At 35.9% G+C, this 19,104-nt stretch overlaps 1 pseudogene; it reads left to right on the forward strand.

The window, feature by feature from the left end:
- The first annotated feature begins 6,137 nt into the window (after positions 1-6,137).
- On the forward strand, positions 6,138-14,149 carry LOC141623627 (proteasome subunit beta type-7-A-like; annotated as a pseudogene).
- Positions 14,150-19,104: the final 4,955 nt, after the last annotated feature.

Raw genomic sequence — 19,104 nt, forward strand, 5'->3', positions numbered from 1 at the left:
ATAAAATGCAACATTAGACGTTTTTCCTAAGTCATAGATTATGTTTTTATTAATTTTACACTAATAATGTCACTATTTATGCTATTTTTCTTCAAAAATCCATAAATCATGCAAAAAGACTTCTTTATAGCCAATTATTTTACACACATCTTGTAAAATTGCATGTGACAACATATTAATTTTCTATGACCAGATTCGAAATTTAACTCATATTAACCTATTTTTCACTTAAATCTGAATTTAATAATGAAAAATCCATTTTTCGAGCATAACAAGTCCAAAAATTATGAAAATTTACAGGTTATCTCAAAATAATATATGTGACAACATATCCAAAAATCAACTGAAAATTCGAAGTATAGCTAATTTTAGACCGAAAATGACATTTTTACTCATAAAATCATATTTAAATGCCATTATTGTATTATATGAACAATAAAAATCCGTAAAATTAACCAAAATACCCTAAAACATTTTAGGACCAAAAATATTAACATGCATGAATTAATTTCGTGATATCTCATAATAACACAAATTTTACAAGTTTTATATGTTATTCTTATAACTCGGAAAAACTTTTAACCGATTTGCATGCAAACAACCGTGGCTCTGATACCAATTAAAGGAAAATTAGATATATATATATACTAACATACTCATATATGTTATAATTTAATTTGTCATAAAATTAAAGATTGATCTTATGCATGCAAACTTTAAAACAAAATAAGGAAGAAGCATTATTCTTACATATGGATTTTCGGTTTATGGGCACAAGAGAGATCACCTTTCTCTCTTGTTCTTGAGCTTTCCAATAATGGATGAACATACAAAAATCCCAAAGTAGAGATTCTTCAATTAGTAGCACCCAAGACAATCCCTTAATCCCACAAACTAACATGTACTAGATGTTTATATTGTGGTTTACCTTAAATTTGATTACTAATACTCATATATTACTTTGATAATTTTAGTAATCTTTTGAACAAATTTGGATTAAAATCTCATCTTTTTGATGAAGATTAAAGAGAGAGAAGAGAGAAAAGCATGAACCTTTTTGCATGTTTTGTAAGAATGAATTATCATCATATGAATGTGTGTGTAAGGAAAATAAAATAACCAACAACCCACAATAGAGGGGGAGTGTCACGGTTGGAAGAGCCAAAATTGGCATCATTTCTTTTCCTTTTACTCTTCTAAAAAATAGTAGGTGTGTAAGAGGTGTAAGACTAGTAGTAGGTAGGCATCATTATGTTTATTTTATCAAATAAAATAAAACAACCAAAACCCACTAACACACCCTCCATTTTCGGTCCATATACTTAAAATGGACTACCATTTTATTTTGTCAATTTGTCATTTGTCACACAATATGTCACATGTAGTATGATACATGTTATTAATTAATTTAATGCATATTTATCACATAAACATCATTTTATGAATTAATTAAGTTACTTTCAACAAATTGACTAGCTTGATCACGTAAATAAAATGGGTCATATAATTATAATTCACAATGTCTTGTAATTATAATCAACCATTCATTCTTATCTTTATTGTTTCTCAAACAATAAACAATTTTAGTAATAAAGCATTTTATTTACTAAAATAAATCTTATTTAATCCCATTACAATAAGATATCAATATTCTCTCTCACAAATTGAATTTGTTCAATTTTTAAGGAATTAATTAATCTGTATCGGTATACAATTAATTAACCTTTTTAATTAAGGGAATCGTCCTTTAGGTGTGACCTCAAGGGATCAACTGATCACCACCGTCGCACGACAGTAATGTCAAACTCTAGCCAGCCAATCATTACCGATATGTGTGGACCAGTTGACTATATATATGTAATGTATCATCCCTTCCGTATTCTTGAAATGAGATTTAATAATGATATTTAAATCATGTGATCGCACTATTGTTGAGGACACATTTCCCAACACATAATTATGGCTTGCATCACCATAAGTACAGATGGGAACATCACTCCCGACGTTCATACCGCAACTAGAGGGCCTCAGGCTCACCCCTAGTATTCCGGTAGAACCAAGACTCTCACAACCGAACAATACTAGACATTATCTAGAGTACGACTCACTACAAGTGACTACTTATAATAAATATCTCATACTTGTATTATATTAATAAATATTTCACTTCATAATTTAACATGCCGGTTAAATAAAATATAACAAATGATAATGAATAATTTACGTTATATGAAATATACGGGATAAAATGTGACCAAGTCCAAGTGACTCCTTTATGAGCCCAATAAACAAATTATGAGGAGTCCAACAATTAAATCACATTAAGCCCAACAAACAAGATAGGTTAGACCCAACTTAATACTCATGTAAAAACAAACATATAATCATGTGAAATCCAACAATTTGATCATGTGAGAGAAATACATATATATAGAGAACAATATTTAACGGATTACGTTATATAAAATACGAGACGGGAAATTAAACGACTCACATATACCAAATTTGGCGCCGAATGCACCGATAGTAAGAGTGTGGCCCATTAACCACAAGTCAAGCCCAACAAATATCATATGGTGAGCCCAAAAAAATATAGAAAAGTGAGCCCACCATGTAGAACACAACTAGCCCAACAAACATTCACTAGATGAATGATTTTTAAGGTAAAAGAAAGAAGAAGGCAAGGTGATCATACGGCCCAATTTGACACATTACTAAATAATGAGACGAGTACATGAGCATATTTGAGACGGTAATTTAAACAATTAAATAATGGAATTTTATAAGTATAAACCATAAAAGGAAAGTATTCAAATGAACGGATTTAACGAATTGTTTTATAAAGGCATGAGACGGAAACGGTATGATTTCGAATGGTCATCTTTTGCGCCAATGACAAACTAATGCCGTGACACAGGAGTTGTTGCACAACTCCAAACCCGTCACCAAATAACCCGCCATTACTCCACCTAATCAACCACCAAGACCCCTGCTTGACCGTCACAAAACAGCTCGCACAAGGTAACTCAAAGCCAGTCCGGTACATCTACATAAGACCGCGCAAGAACAGTCCTCAAACCCTGTCTAACCACCCACGACAAACCCAAAACAACCATAAACAGGCCCCCGAAATAGGGTACCAACCGAGCAAGACAGTCCATATCTGGGGTTGCTCAACCCGACTCAAATACTCCTTTGGAATCAGAATTTAGACGGGCCTGTTATCGTCATTACGACCCTACTCAAAGCGTTTAAGCATACTACCACAACCATCCACGACAAACCAAAAACGGCCCACAAAACAACCATCTAAACATACCAAGCACGCACTGTCACGTCGGGCAACCTGCAAAAACCATACAAGCTTGATTCCATAGAGACCGTGACTGTGGTTCACAACCCCTATCTCGACTGCCCCAAACATACGACAGTAGTCCCGCGACTATTATTACGACGGTCCCCAAAACAGAGGGCGTACCATCCCAAAACAGCATTACCAACAACAATTTGAGACGGAAATTTACATATGAAGGAGAAAAGACGCAAGAACTAAACTTTATAGAACAAAAGCATTTAAAACGACCCATAAAATGAAAGTTCGACATTTTGTCGAGTAACCTATCACCGTTACCTTTAACTCTCGAATTCCCGAGTAAAAACGTCCAAAGCACGAGCCTTTCTTCAGCTTTCAAGGTCTTCAACTAAAAAGGGAGGAAAAACGAGTTGTTTGAGTCATAAAACCGAGTTGCCATATGAGACGGTATTTTCGAACTTCTACAAAATCAAGACTTTATTACCTTAAAAGAACGAGGAAGAAGAGAGGAAGCTAATGGTGCAAGAATTATGAAATTTGGATGAGAAATAAGGGAGGAAATGGGGGTTGAGGATGGCGGAAATGGTGGTTGGCTGCTGTTGTCGTTTTCGCTGTTGTTGTTGCTGTTGTGTGTGTTGTAGCGTGAAAAAGGAAGAAGAAGGGATAAGAAGGGGGGTGGGGACGGGTATTTTGAACAATAACCACAAACAACATTAATAAAATATATAATAATAATAATAATATATATATATAACAATATATATAATAAAGAGATATTTTCAAAAGTAGAGTGTAGGATGTTAGGTGGGTGTGACGTGTTGTCGAATTCTGATTGGTCCGGATTAACGCATGTACAAAGTGAAATGTGACGGTCTATAGCTAGACGGATGTTGAGACGGGAATTATTATCATTACTGTCCTTATTATTATCTGACCAAAATATGTATACATTTATTCTTGTATAAATTATGACTCAAAGATATAATTTAGTAATACGTATTTTTATAAAAATGAGCTTTTATATAATACGTTTATAAAAATCGCGTTCGAGATAAAATTAATCAAATTGAATAATCCAAAATTATAAAATAAAATAGTCAAACGGTTTAATAAATTTTGAATGTCAAAATAGGAAATTCCCGGGTGTTACACATTATGTACAACTTTATTACATATTATGTGTAATTTTAATGACATTATGTCCAACTATATTACACATTATGTACAACTTTAATGACATTATATACAACTTCAATCTCGTCTTGTTATTGTGTTGGTTTAAAATCTAATTTTAAATTTGAACTTTGTGGACTAAAGTTACACAATTTTGGACTAAAGTTACACAATTTTCAATTAATTTATCGAAAAGGAGTAAAGTTATACAAATTTGGATTAAAGTTATACAAATATGGATTAAAGTTATACAAATATGGACTAAAGTTATACAATATTGAATTTAAATATAAGTTAAATTTATATATTCAAAATCATGTAACTCAAGTTCTTTAAGAATGTAACTTTAGTCATTAATACTATAACTTCAGTTGTATAGTCCATTTTATACCTTATTTTGAGTTTATATAACTTTATTTTGTTTTGAGTGTAACTTTAGTTTACTGAAAGTGTAACTCTAGTCAATAATAGTATAACTTCAATCCTTTTTTAGGAAATTAATTGATTTTTTTTTAAATTTAAGACAAATTAATACAATTTTAGTTCTAGTGTAACTTTAGTCCATGACGGTGTAACTTTAGTCCATGACGGTGTAACTTTAGACATTTTAAGTTATTTTTATACTCCCTCCAATTTCATTTATTGTTCCCCTTTCCCTTTCCATCTATTTTTCTTATTGTTCCCTCTTTCCTTTTTTGGACAACTTTGTGTGGTCCAAAATCAATTTGATGTGGGGTCATGTATATTGTGTGGTCCAAGTTGATTCCCTTATTTCTTATCCCAAAAAGAAAGGGGAACAATAAATGAAATTAGAGGGAGTATAAATTTTGAATTATGATAACTTTAATGTATCAAGTGTATAACTATAATACATGCAGTGTATAACTTTAATAAAGGACGTGTATAACTTTAGTCTCAAACATCAACAACAATCACCACCAATTACAACTACCAACAATCACCACCAACCTACCACCACAAACGAGATAGCATAGTTATTTTTTCAAAAAATTATTTCTTGTTTAGTAGATCTAAGATTAAAATTAACTTATTATATGAGATTTATTTTTGTAGATCTAAGATAAAAATAAAAGAATTTTACAAGGTAAAAACGAGATTTGAAAACCCAAAATCTTAAGAAAAAAATGTATAAAAAACGAGATTTGAGAAAATAAATAAAAAAATGAGAATTAACAAAATAAAAGACAACAAAAAAACGAATGGAAAAAACAACTCAAAAGATAAAAATTAACACCAAAACGAAAAAAAAAAAAAAAAACAGAGGTGGCGGTGGTGGGGTGGCGGCGGCGGTGGTGGGTGGTGAGGTGGTGTCGGGTGGGGTGGTAGTAGGTGGTGGTGAATGAGGAAGAGAGGAGTGGGTGATTTATTTGGGTTTGGATTTTATTTAGAGAGGAGAGAAATGTGAGATTTAGAGAGATAATGAATTAATGAATGATGGGTGAATGATTATTTTTTTTTTTTTTTTTTTTTGAGAGAGAATAAGATGATTAAGTTAAGGAGGTAATTAGAGGAGATTCATAGCAACTTTCACGTCTGCGAATGTTCTAAAAACCCATAGATTTAAAAACAACATGAAAACAAAAACAAATGAATCAGGCATCTTGTTGTATCTTCTTCTCCAAGTCGCCAACTTTTCTCACATGTTAAATATAAACTATTGATTATTTCTTCATAAAATTACAAGCTTATACTCGTATTTACTCACACTAGATCTTCTGAAAATTCTTAGATTTCACCTATCTGTAAGTTAATCAAGATTCAATTGTCACTGTAACTCTTAATTTTGCATGATTCGGTTGTTTAATCATTGTGATTATTGTGTGATATAGGGTTTCAGTTGATTGTTAGAAGTTGATAAAATCGTGTTGCGAAGATGACGATCGAAGCGCCGGCAAAGGGAGGGTTTTCGTTCGATAATTGCAAAAGGAATGAGATGATGATGAATAAAGGTGCTAAACCTTCTTCCTTCCTCAAAACTGGTACCACCATTGTTGGCCTTGTTTTCCAGGTACTCTGCTTTCTACCTTTTTTATTTCTATTTTTCGTCTATTTAATATTTTAATCGGAATAAAGTTAGTGGCGGAGCCGAGATTGGAATTCAGTGGGCGCGAAAAATTTAAGGGAGGCGGAATAGTAATGTAATATGGTACGCCATACGTTAGAATTAAAATCGAAAGTTCTAACTAAATCTTCCGCTTTTAGCTCCAACACTGAAGGTGTAGGTTTGATTGCACTCTGTGAACTACATTTTCTCGAGCTGCTTGATATAGGGTTTAGTGAGTGACGTTAGGGCTTGTTAATTTCTGCTCGCTAACTATTTGGTTTAGAATGGTTGTTTTACATCTGGATTATGAGTTGTTTGTTTCGGGGGATTTATGAATAATGTCAAGTTTTTTTTATGGTAGTTGCTGAGTAATCTGAAGTTGTTGTCTTTATTGTACTTAATATGTCATCCATGTTGTTCCGTTTGAGTGTGTTTGGCGGTAGTAGTTGGTTCTATGATTTAGTAACTGTATTTCAAAATCGATGCAATTGGAATTGTCTGAAATTTATGTGCAGTGCAGCGACTCAGTTTAAGATTACTACATCAGAATAGTGTGATTATATGGAGCCTTTGTAGAAAATGCGTAATGCTTCGCAGTCTTATAACAATGTTCTTATAAAATGAGTATGACTTGTAAACTTGTAATAAAGGTTTCTGCTTTGATTTGTAGTTAATGATGAATGACTATAGTTTTGTCTGTGTATGATACATCTTGCAGTTGCTTGTTTTCTTTCTTGCTGGATTGTTATATGGATAAGAGAAATTGGAAAGCAATTATCTTTTTACATGTGATGTTTGTAAAAATTAGCTGACTAATGTCGAAGAGATTGGGCATCTATTGGTGCCCGTGTATGCCCATTGGTGCCCGTGTATATATTATTCACAAGTCCATAATTGCACTATAAGACGAGAACTGATATACTTAAGTTAGGCAGAATTGTTGGTTGAATAACATTGAGTGGTGGACCCATAATTAAAACCGGATAATTTATCTAGGATGGTGTTATTCTTGGAGCTGATACAAGAGCGACGGAAGGCCCTATTGTTGCTGACAAGAACTGTGAAAAAATCCATTACATGGCACCAAATATCTAGTGTTGTGGGGCTGGAACTGCTGCTGATACAGAAAATGTAACTGGTAAGCACATTATCTTTTTCAATGTAATGGCTACAATTTTCTTCTTGTTGGCCTCGCCTTTCCTGTTGCGTATCCATGATTCTATTTGGATAAATGTCAGCGACGATAGGTTATGGGCTATGGTTGGTATGTATAGCAATGAGCTAGTATCTAATATAAGCGAACTTTGTGTACAGTGTTGGAATCTGTAGAGCCTTTCAAGACATGATTAATTTTCTTTGAAAGTTACTTGTGTGTGCTGCTATATTGATCACTTGGGGTGTGTTTGGATTGAGGGATTTGGAGGGAAAGAGAGGGGAGGGAATTGGAAGGATAAGAAATCCATTGTTTGGTTAGCAAAATAAAGGTAGAAGGATTTGGAGGGAAAATCACCTCCTCCATTCTCCCTCCCCTCCCCTCCTCTTCCTTTCCCTTCCCACCTTCCCCCTCCCATCCCTTTTCCTCCCTTTTTCCTATCTGTTGTGCGGAAGCGTGAATATCTCATGTTGGCCTCTTCTGCACCTGTGTCCACTGTCCATAATAGTACGATATTGTCCGCTTTGGGCAAGCCCTCACGGATTTACTCTTGAGCTACTTCCCAAAAGGCCTCATACTATTATATTTTGTATACACTTATAAAGATGATCTTTCATCTTTATTCTACCGATGTGGGATAAGTGTTTGCACCCTAACAATCCTCCCCTCAAACCAAGGACCATCATCTTGATTCGGACCTTGACCTCCGTGGAGGACTCTCCCACTCTACAGCCCCAACTTCTAGACAGTTGAAACATCACAAGTCTTGATAACCTCCCCTTAGCCGACACACCATGCTACTAGGAGTCATGTCTTGCCCTTCTTGGGGATTTGCTACACATGCATCTCGAACATCTTCTGCATCTAATATACCCTGGACCGGGTCCGTCACTTCAGAAGTCCTAGAACACAAACGGTCTCTGGCATCCTGAAAAGGACCCACCAGACCTGTGGCACCCAATCTGATAAGGGTCCACCTGATCAACAGTTTTAGTACACAAATGGTCTTTGTCCCACAAGACCTATGACGCCTTTCATCCATTTAACCCTGAATCGGGCTTGCTCAAGGACTCACCCCGAGCTAGGAGTTCCATGTCTTACAGTGTACAACTTCACCTTCAAGTCTTAGCCTGATGAATCTCTATGTCTAGCCCAATACCACTTGTTGTGCGGAAGCGTGAATATCCCGTGTTGGGCCTCTGCTGCACCTGTGTCCACTGTCCATAATAGTACGATATTGTCCGCTTTGGGCAAGCCCTCACGGATTTACTCTTGGGCTCCTTCCCAAAAGGCCTAATTTTGGGAAGCCTCCGAATAGACTTGGTTTTGAAGATATGGTGGGTTATGCACTTCAGGTTGCTGAGGAGGTGGATCCTGACTTACATGAGCCATCCACTTTCAAAGAAGCGACTCATGTTCTAAATCGCCCAATGGCTTCTTGCCGTGAGAGATGAGATGGAGTCCCTTCAAAAGAATCAGACCTGGGAATTATCCAAGAAGCCTCAAGGGAGAAAGGTTGTTACTTGTAAATGGGTCTTCAAGAAGAAAGAGGGAGAGACTGCTGCTGAGGGTAAAAGGTATAAAGCTCGATTGGTAGCTCGTGGGTTTAGTCAGAAAGAGGGGGTAGACTACAATGAAATATTCTCGCCAGTGGTCAGACATACTTCCATCAGAGTGTTGCTAGCAATAGTTGCACATCAGGATTTAGAACTCGAACAACTAGATGTGAAGATGACTTTCCTACATGGAGAGTTGGAAGAAGAGATATACATGACTCACCAGGACGGTTTCAGTTCGGGTAAAGAAAACTATGTTTGCAAAGTGAAGAAGTCCTTATATGGGCTAAAAGCAGGTCTCGAGGCGAGTGGTATAAAAGGTTTGACAGCTACATGTTGGAGATTGGGTACAATAGGAGTCCGTATGATTGTTGTGTTTATTGTTGTGTTTATTACAACAAGCTGAAGAATGAGTCTTTCATTTATCTTATCCTATATGTAGACGATATGTTGATAGCTGCAGAGAGCAAGTCTGATGTTCAGAAATTGAAGGGTCTTCCGAGTCTTGAATTTGAGATGAAAGATTTGGGTGCGAAAAAGCAAGAAAAATTCGGGAATGGAGATCTACAAGGATAGGAGCAAGAAGAAGCTTTTCTTATCTCAGAAAGGCTATATTCGGAAGGTCTTAGCAAGGTTTGACATGTCTTTTGCTAAATCCATATATACTCCTAGTGCATCGAATGCACATCTGTCTGTTGCTTTCTCACCCAAGTCGGTGAAGAAAGGAGTACATGTCTCGAGTTCCTTACTCTAGTGCGGTGGGTAGTTTGATGTATGCTATGGTCTGCACTAGACACGATTTATGATCGATCAGTGTGGTGGCGGTTTATGGGTGATCCAGGTAAAGAGCACGGTTTATGGGTGATCCAGGTAAAAGCATCGCAATTTGTGAAGAGAATTTTTCGGTACCTTAAGGGTACATCCGATGTTGGTCTCATTTATGGAGGTGATAGAGAGTGCCTTGTGTCTGGGTACTCAGATTACGATCGATTATGCGGGAGATGTTGTGGCAGACGATCAATGACTAGTTATGTTTTCACTCTTGGTGGTTCAGTGGTCAGTTGGAAGGCTACATTGCAGCCTATAGTTACTTTGTCTACTACTGAAGCAGAGTATATGGCGTTGACCGCAACAGCTAAAGAGGGAATCTTGTTAAAAGGATTAGTCAGTGATTTGGGTCTACATCAGGAGCAAGTTATTGTATTCTGTGACAGTCTTAGTGCAATATGCTTGGCTAAAGATCAAGTCCATCATGAGAGGACTAAGCATATAGATGTGAGATATCACTTTCTGAGAAATGAGAAGAGGATTAAGGTGAACAAAGTGGGTACTGCTGATAACCCAGCTGACATGTTCACTAAGCCAGTTCCGCATAACAAGTTCCAACATTGTTTGGACTTGCTAAATATCCGCAATCTGTAATTGCCCTCTTGGGGGCAATATCTGAGAGGGAAGGGAAAAGAGCTTTTTGGTACATCTGGCATTTATGGGAATGCATCTGGTACATCTGTCTGTTTGTGAGAGAATTCAAGTCAAGGTGGAGATTTGTTGGGTTTGTGCCTTGATTCTGTTAACCGCCGCTTCGAATAACCGCCTCTACCTAGCAGTCATACCGTCTGAATCTGTAATTTGAAAACTCCTCACATATCAATAAAACTCTCTCCCTTCTGCTCTGTGCACGTAGCTAACACACCGTTAGTTAACCACGTAAATCTGTGCGTTTGTCTCTTTATTGTTCTTTTATCAGTTCTTTCTTGCTTCTGTTATAACACTATCCAAACACACCCTTAGGACTTATTTGTATTGAATGATTTGGAGGGAAAGGAAAGGGAGAGAGAGTAAGGGTATGTTTGGATAGCAAAAGTGGGGGGAAAGGGATGGGAGGGGAAAGGAGGGAAGGGAAAGGGAGAGAAGGAAAGGGGAGGGGGAATGAGGTGTGGGTGTTTGGATACAATTTCCCTCCAAATTTTGCCTATTATGGAGAGATTTTGATTAGGCTTGGAGGAGGGAAATTTGATCCCTCCAAATCTCTACCCCTCCATTTCCCTCCACCCTCATTTCCTATCCAAACAAGGGATTTTAAATCCTCTATTTTCCCTTCCTTTCTTTTCCCTCCAAATCACTCAATCCAAACACACCCTAAGGGTCTGTTTGGATAGGAGGATTTGGAGGGAGAGAGAGGGGAGGGAAAGGAATGAATGCTAAATCCTTTGTTTGGTTAGCAAAATGGAGGTGGAGGGATTTTGAGGGGAGGGAAAATGAATCCCTCCACTTCCCCCCTCCAAGCCAAATTATTTCCTCTCCAACAAAGGCAAGATTTGGAGGGAAAATGACCATCTCCATTCTCCCTCTCCTTCCCTTCCATCCCTTTCTCTTCCCTCCTTCTCCCTCCCCTCTCTTTCCCTCCACTTTTGCTATCCAAACACACCATAAGGGATTTGAAATCCTTTGTTTGGATAACAAATAAGCGTGGAGGGAAATGGAGGGGGAGGGATGCATTTTCCCTCCTCCAAGGCAAATCAAAATCTCTTCAACATAGGCAAGATTTGGAGGGAAAATGTATCCAAACAACCACTTCTCATTCTCCCTCCCCTCCCTTTCCTTCCTATGAAGTACATTATAATATAGTATCTGATTACTGAAGTAATGCATCGTACAGGTTAAAATTGAATTGAAGTTTTGTTTGTAGTTTGTGCGGCTGCTTACGTAGGATTTTTGACATGAATTTATTCTCCTAGTGACAACCTTGGGTTGTATCACTAATTTTGGTTGTAAATGATGCGGCACGTCCAGTCCTTCCTTTATATTCTTTGTTTTCTGACCACTTCTTTCCTATTCTTTCCTATACGAACTTGTTTTTTTTATTGCAGATATGGTGTGTTCTCAGTTGAATCTTCACAGACACCATACTGGCCGTGAGTCAAGAGTGGTCACAGCTCTTACTCTTCTGAAGTCTCATCTTTTTAGGTGATATTCTGATTTTCGATAAATTCCTCTTCAAAAAGGCAGAAATAATTTTAATTGCTATTATATCTATATTTAAATAGAATGCTTATTTTTTCTTATGTTGTTATCCAGCCATCAAGGACATGTCTCTGCTGCTCTGGTGCTTGGTGGAGTCGATGTGACTGGACCTCATCTGCACACTGTGAGTATCACTTCATTATTTCAATGTTTATAATACTCCCTCCATGTCTTTGGATTCACGACATTTTCATTTCTGGGACATTCCGATCAATTCTCTACATTTCCACCCAAAAAACAAAACACACTCTCATGTGAGCTTGGCACTCTATTTTCTCTCCCACACTTTCCATCTCCTAAAATTTGGTCCAAAAGCAAATGTAGTGAACTGAAGGTGAGCGGAGAAGTAAATAAATAATTATGTATTGGCTATGATTATGAATATGTGATAATTTTGCTGACAGATATACCCTCATGGTTCAACTGATACACTTCCCTTTGCGACTATGGGATCTGGTTCCCTTGCTGCAATGTCCGTCTTTGAGTCAAAATACCGTGAAGGACTTTCTGTAAGTTGGAGTAATATGAAAGCAGTGTATTAATACATGTTTAGAAAGTTTGTGTTTTGTCTTATGTCTGTTGGGAATAAGAACGAAATGATCTAGCGGAAAGCGATTGTTGAGCATTGTGAACTAAGTTATCTTTTATATTTGTGTGCTGGCAGAGAGAGGAAGGAATTAAATTTGTTTCTGAAGCTATCTCTTCTGGTATTTTCAATGATTTAGGAAGTGGAAGCAACATTGATATGTGTGTCATTACGAAGGTGTGTTCCTTGTATTTTCACTAATTTTGCACTGTAAAAATTCATGTTTAGAAAGATTGTTTTTTTCTCCATGTTTTTTGCTCAACTATCCTTTCCCCTGCATTTGCATCTTTTACTAACCAACTGGCAGCCCTAAATAATTTATGTATGCATGGTTCTGTAGGGAAAGGTGGAATATCTAAGGAATCATGTCCAACCGAATCCTCGTACCTACACAAGTGCAAATGGATATTCATTTTCTAAGCCTACAGGTGAATTTCCTAATAATTCAAATTTGCACGTCTTTTTCGCTTAATGTTTACGAGTTTGGACTTCGGAATATACTTCCTTTGGTAATTTAGGGTTGGTGTTAATCATCCTTGGCATTGAGCTAGTTTATTTCCTGATGCTCTTGTCTTGAAGGGTTATTTTGATGCTGCTTTACTTGCATGCAACCGTAAACTCAAAAGAGGTTAAAAGATGGAGGGAAGTATAGTGATTACTGATTAGTGACATTTTTAGCGGCAAAAGTTTTAACTAATGATTTTTCCTATGATAAATTGTTTGTTTTTTCGTGTTGTGTGAAGTGAGACGTAAGAGACCCTCAGTTTTTACTCTTTGCCACTATATCAAGACTTTGCTGGTGTGATAAATTATGTTATGATTATTGTAATCGTGTTTTCAGAGGTCTTGATGACAAAGGTGACACCACTGAAGGTTGAGGCGACTCTTGGTGGAGACGCAATGGAAGAATGATCTTTGTGATTAAGGTCTCCAATCTATATATGCCCTTAATTTATTTGGTAGTTGTTCTGATAGTTCCAATGTTGCTACATTTTTATTGAATGAACATGAATGTGCATCTGTTGGGAATTAGTTGTAATCTCGCAGACATGTACTCTTATTTACATCGTTGTCTTTCGCCTGGTTTTTTATGTTTTATGTGATTGGCATGAAAACGAGTTTGGACATTGCAAATTAAACTTTCAGTCAGTGGTTATTAGCTTTAACCGCCTCATATGTTTGTTTATATTACAGCAAATGTGAACCGAACCGGAATGATTGTCGTTTCTGGTGAGCTGGCTACTTAATTTTCACTTTGTAGTTGGTATTTCCTGACGATCGTTGTTATACGCTCTTCACCCCAATTATATGGTCGCCTTTCTTGTTATTAATCTGCTAGTTTGACACCCGTGCGTTGCAAATTTGCAACGGGTTAATTAACTTACGTATAATGTGATATTTTATGTCTAATTATTTGTTTATATATGGTTAAAATATTTTTTTTTAAATAAAATAAAATGTTAATGAAAAAAAGGTTATAAGGCTTAATATATGTATATTATTGTTGTAACCGATGCGCGTGCTGTTAATACAAACTCTTTTAAGAGCTCTCTAAGACAATACTTGAGATTCAAAAGATTTTGGATTGATATCTAAGTTCAAATGTTCAATGATACTCTTATTTATAGTCATGAGATCATCGCATTTTATGATAATCTTTTGATATGGGATAATTCAACTATTTATACGTAATATATTTATCACACCTACATTATTTTTCAATGTGGATAAATAATATACTTAGAAATACACCATATTTTTCGCACCTAATTCGACATCAAACCCGGATTAATAATGAACAAATACTATACTATCTATAAAATATTTGTACGTTTTTGTTCTACTTTTTTTTTGTCATAATTAAAATATGTTCAAATGATATGAAATATATACTCTAATGATATCATTTTTTTTACCACGAATCTAAATATAATTTTCGCAATTTTCTTACGATACTTTTTTGCCAAATAAAAATAAAAATTATAAACATCACTTGAATATAACATAGAAAATATTGTAGATACCCGTATTTGTCATAAGACTCCCGACACACACCCTGATGATGATTGGACGACATGTACTATTTAGTTGGCATTGTCATTATTTGGAGCTCGTCTTACGATGTAGAATGAGCGCTGTCGATGAAGTATTTTATTAATTTAAATTAATATTTTAATTAAACTGAATTCATTTTATTGTTTTAACTAGTTGGAAAGCCCATGCGATGCACATGGCTCCCATTAGGATCACCTGTAAAAATATATTCTTAAGTTGATAAGAAAAAAGGTTCAATTATGTTTGAATCATTGAATAAACAAAAGTTCGTGGTTGGTGTAGCTGATCATCATATAATTATTAGTGTTTTTAGCATAAAAGTTTTGTCATTAAGTAGTTATCATTTCCGTTGTAAAATTTTAAGTGACATAATTGGAGTATATAGATAGATTTTCATTGTCATAGGCACCAGTGCACCACTGATTTTTAATTAAATACAAAACGTTATCTGCATAGACACCAAAATGAGCCCTTAATAACTGAGACACACTTTTGTGAGTTTTGCAAATTACTTTAATCTATAACAACTATGTAAAACTAAATGATTTTACGTAAAACAAGAGGTATCATGATTATATTTATTTAGAGTGTTAGGAGAAAATGTTAGATCTCTTACAACATAGGTTTACCTTGACTATTTACAATTAAGAGTATTTATTCTTTATATACTTCTCGTAAAATCAAATTCATACTAAATTTCAATAAAATTAGTAGTCTCTAAAGAATAATAAAAAAATATATGTGATTCTATTACATAAAATGCATGAGGCTCCCATTAGGATCATCTTCAACAATATGCATGTTAAATGTTCTAAGAATTTATTAAACAACATATTGTAAACGTTGGTTTACATTGTCATGGTTTGGTAGTAGAAGTCAATTAAATTAATAAAAATAAAAATCCAACTATGTTGAAAATCGGAACAAACAAAAATTTTGGGTTGATTTAGTTGATTATTTGAAAACTCATCATTTGGTGCCTATTGTGATGATAATGGCATTGACCACAATTTTTCGGCTCCTAGAACTCCTCAACAAAATGGAGTTGTTGAACGCATGAATAGAAGTCTTGAAAGTATGGTTAGAACTATGTTGTTATGTAGTAAATTGCCTAGAAACTTTTGGGGTGAAGCGGTAAATACCGCTTGTTACATTTATAACCGTGTTATGATAAGGAGCATACTTAATAAAACACCATATGAATTACTACGTGGAAGAAAGCCCAATATCTCATATTTTAGATGTTTTTGTAGCAAATGTTTTGTCCATAACAATGGTAAAAATAACTTGGGTAAATTCGATCCACGTAGCGATGAAGCGGTTTTTATTGGTTATTCCGATCATAGCAAGGCTTATAAAGTGTACAATAAACGAACCATGTTAATTGAAGAAAGTGTCCATGTCATTTTTGATGAATCTAGCATGCTTGGACAGGTACAAATTGAAGAAGAAGACGATGATGATGATGAGTTCGAAATCAGTCTTGTTCGAAAGGACTTTGTGTTTGAAGAAGTGGAAGCATTGAACAATGACGCTGATCTGCAACAACCTCAGGGACTGTTACCTCCAAATGAAAGCAACAATCCAGGGGGAACACGTGGTAACTCTACTGCCACTGTTTCTTCTCAGGACGCAACAGACCCAACGACTGTTGCTTCCACTTCAAAAAATGAAGCAACTCAGGATAGTGTTGAGGATGACCACTCTAATCAGGAGGAAACAAGCCACCGAGATCAAGGCATCACTTTGAGGGGGAACAAGAAACCATTGTTCCAAAGAAGTCGAAACATCAAAGCTCTCATCCACTCTCAAATCTGACAAGTGATCTCAATTCTGGAATTCGAACAAGAGCCTCTCTCAACAATCTTGCCCATCTTGATGAGTATTGTGCCCACAATGCTTTTCTCTCTCAAGTGGAACTACCCCAATGTGGTGATCGCTCGATCGATCTTTGATCGGTTAATAGCTATGCAAGAAGAACTCAATCAATTCAAGAGGAATGAGGTATGACACTTAGTCCCTAGACCATCTAATCGTACCGTCATTGGTACTAGATGGGTCTTTCGCAATAAGCTTGATGACTCGGGAGAAATCGTAAGGAACAAGGCTAGACTAGTGGTGCAAGGTTATCGTCAACAAGAGGGTATTGATTACGATGAAACCTATGCACCGGTAGCTAGACTTGAAGCTATATGATTACTTATAGCTTTTGTGGCTCACAAAGGTATTAAATTTTTCCAAATGGATGTCAAAACCGCTTTCTTAAATGGATATTTGGAAGAGGATGTCTTTGTGGAGCAACCTCCGGGCTTTAAAGACAATGATTTGCCTAACCATGTTTTCAAATTAGACAAAGCTCTTTATGGTTTAAAACAAGCACCTAGGTGTTGGTATGATAGATTGTCTAAATTTCTTATTGAAAATGGTTTTAGAAGAGGCTCCATTGACAAAACACTGTTTTTAAAGTCACAGTCTGCTGAACTGTTGGTTGTCCAAGTATATGTTTATGACATTATATTTGGTGCAACAAATGAACTCCTTTATGTGTACTTTTCGGAACTAATGAAATCGGAGTTTGAAATGAGCATGATGGGTGAGCTAGGATTTTTCCTTGGGCTCCAAATCAAGCAAACAAAGGATGGAAGCATGATCCATCAACAAAAGTACATTAAGGAAATGCTTAAGAAATTTGGGATGACTAATGGTAAGTCTCATGATACACCTATGGTAGCCGGGTCCAAATTGGACAAAGATGAACTCGGTAAGAATGTTAGTGAAGAGGTGTATATAGGTATGATAAGCTCACTTCTTTAATTGACCGCAAGTCATCCCGACATTCTCTTTAGTGCTTGTTTATGTGCCAGGTTCCAAGCAAATCCGAAAAAATCCCATTTTAAAGCCATTAAACGAATTCTTCGGTATTTTATTGGAACACAAGATCTCTACTTGTGGTACCCCTTATATTGTCCATTTGATCTTATAGGTTTTTTCGATGCAGACTACGCGGGTTGCACGGTAGATCGAAAGAATACATCCGGGATTGAAACATTCTTGGGTCCTTGTCTCATTTCATGGGGCTCAAAGAAATAAAATACGGTGGCTCTTTCAACGGCCGAAAGTGAGTATGTTAGTGCCGCACATTGTTGTTCTCAACTTCTTTGGGTAAGACAACAACTCCTAGACTTTGGTATTATTTATGACTCCGTCCCCATCATGTGTGATAATACGAGTGCAATAAATATATCAAAAAATCCGATTCAACATTCTAAGACTAAACATATTGAGATTCGTCACCATTTCATTCGTGATCACGTAGAAAAAGGGCATATTAAACTTATTTTTTGCAAAACCGAAGATCAAATTGCCGACATATTTACTAAACCACTTGCAAGAGAACAATTTGAAAAACTTAGGTTACAAATTGGTTTAATTAATTTCATGTAATCTTTGTGTGAATTTAACTAATCCCTCATATGATTGACTAGAACGGGTTTGCTATATTTTATTCTAGTTTATTCATTCAATGTTATGTCCATAATCGATAAACCGTGTGTGTGCTTAATAATCACTCAACCGTATGTCTAGTCTTGTGTTTAATGGTACATACCCTATTGAATGAGGACAACTCCCCTCTCAAATCAATCCGAATACCAACCCTTTCAACCACCTTCAAATGGATGTCTCTTACTCTTCAATCGCTCAAAATCCTTCATTTTCAATACCCAAAGACCTTACCCCTTCACATTCAATTCACTTATGTTGCAAAGGTCTATGTGAAACAAAGAACCAAACAACCACATTGTTGGAATATGTGTCCTCCGACAATAATGCGATCACAACTGTTGATCATGATGATTACATGTTTAAATCTCATTTTAAGAATACATGTGGGATGTAATATTTTACTGTCAACTGGTCCACACATATCGGTAATGATTGGCTAACTAGAGTTTGACATTACTATCGTGCGACGGTGGTGATCAATTGATCCCCTTAGGTCATATCTATAGGGAAATACTCTTAATTGATTATTTAATTAATCGTATGCCGATACGAGTTAATTAAATTGCTTAAAATTGACGGGGGATTTTGTGAGTAAAGTTAACGTATCTTATTATAATTTGATTAAATGAGACACGGTCTAAGTAATCGAATTGTTTTATTACTTGGATAAAATTA

The sequence above is a fragment of the Silene latifolia genome, chromosome X (genome assembly GCF_048544455.1).
Source record: "Silene latifolia isolate original U9 population chromosome X, ASM4854445v1, whole genome shotgun sequence".
NCBI classification, from domain to species: domain Eukaryota; kingdom Viridiplantae; phylum Streptophyta; class Magnoliopsida; order Caryophyllales; family Caryophyllaceae; genus Silene; species Silene latifolia.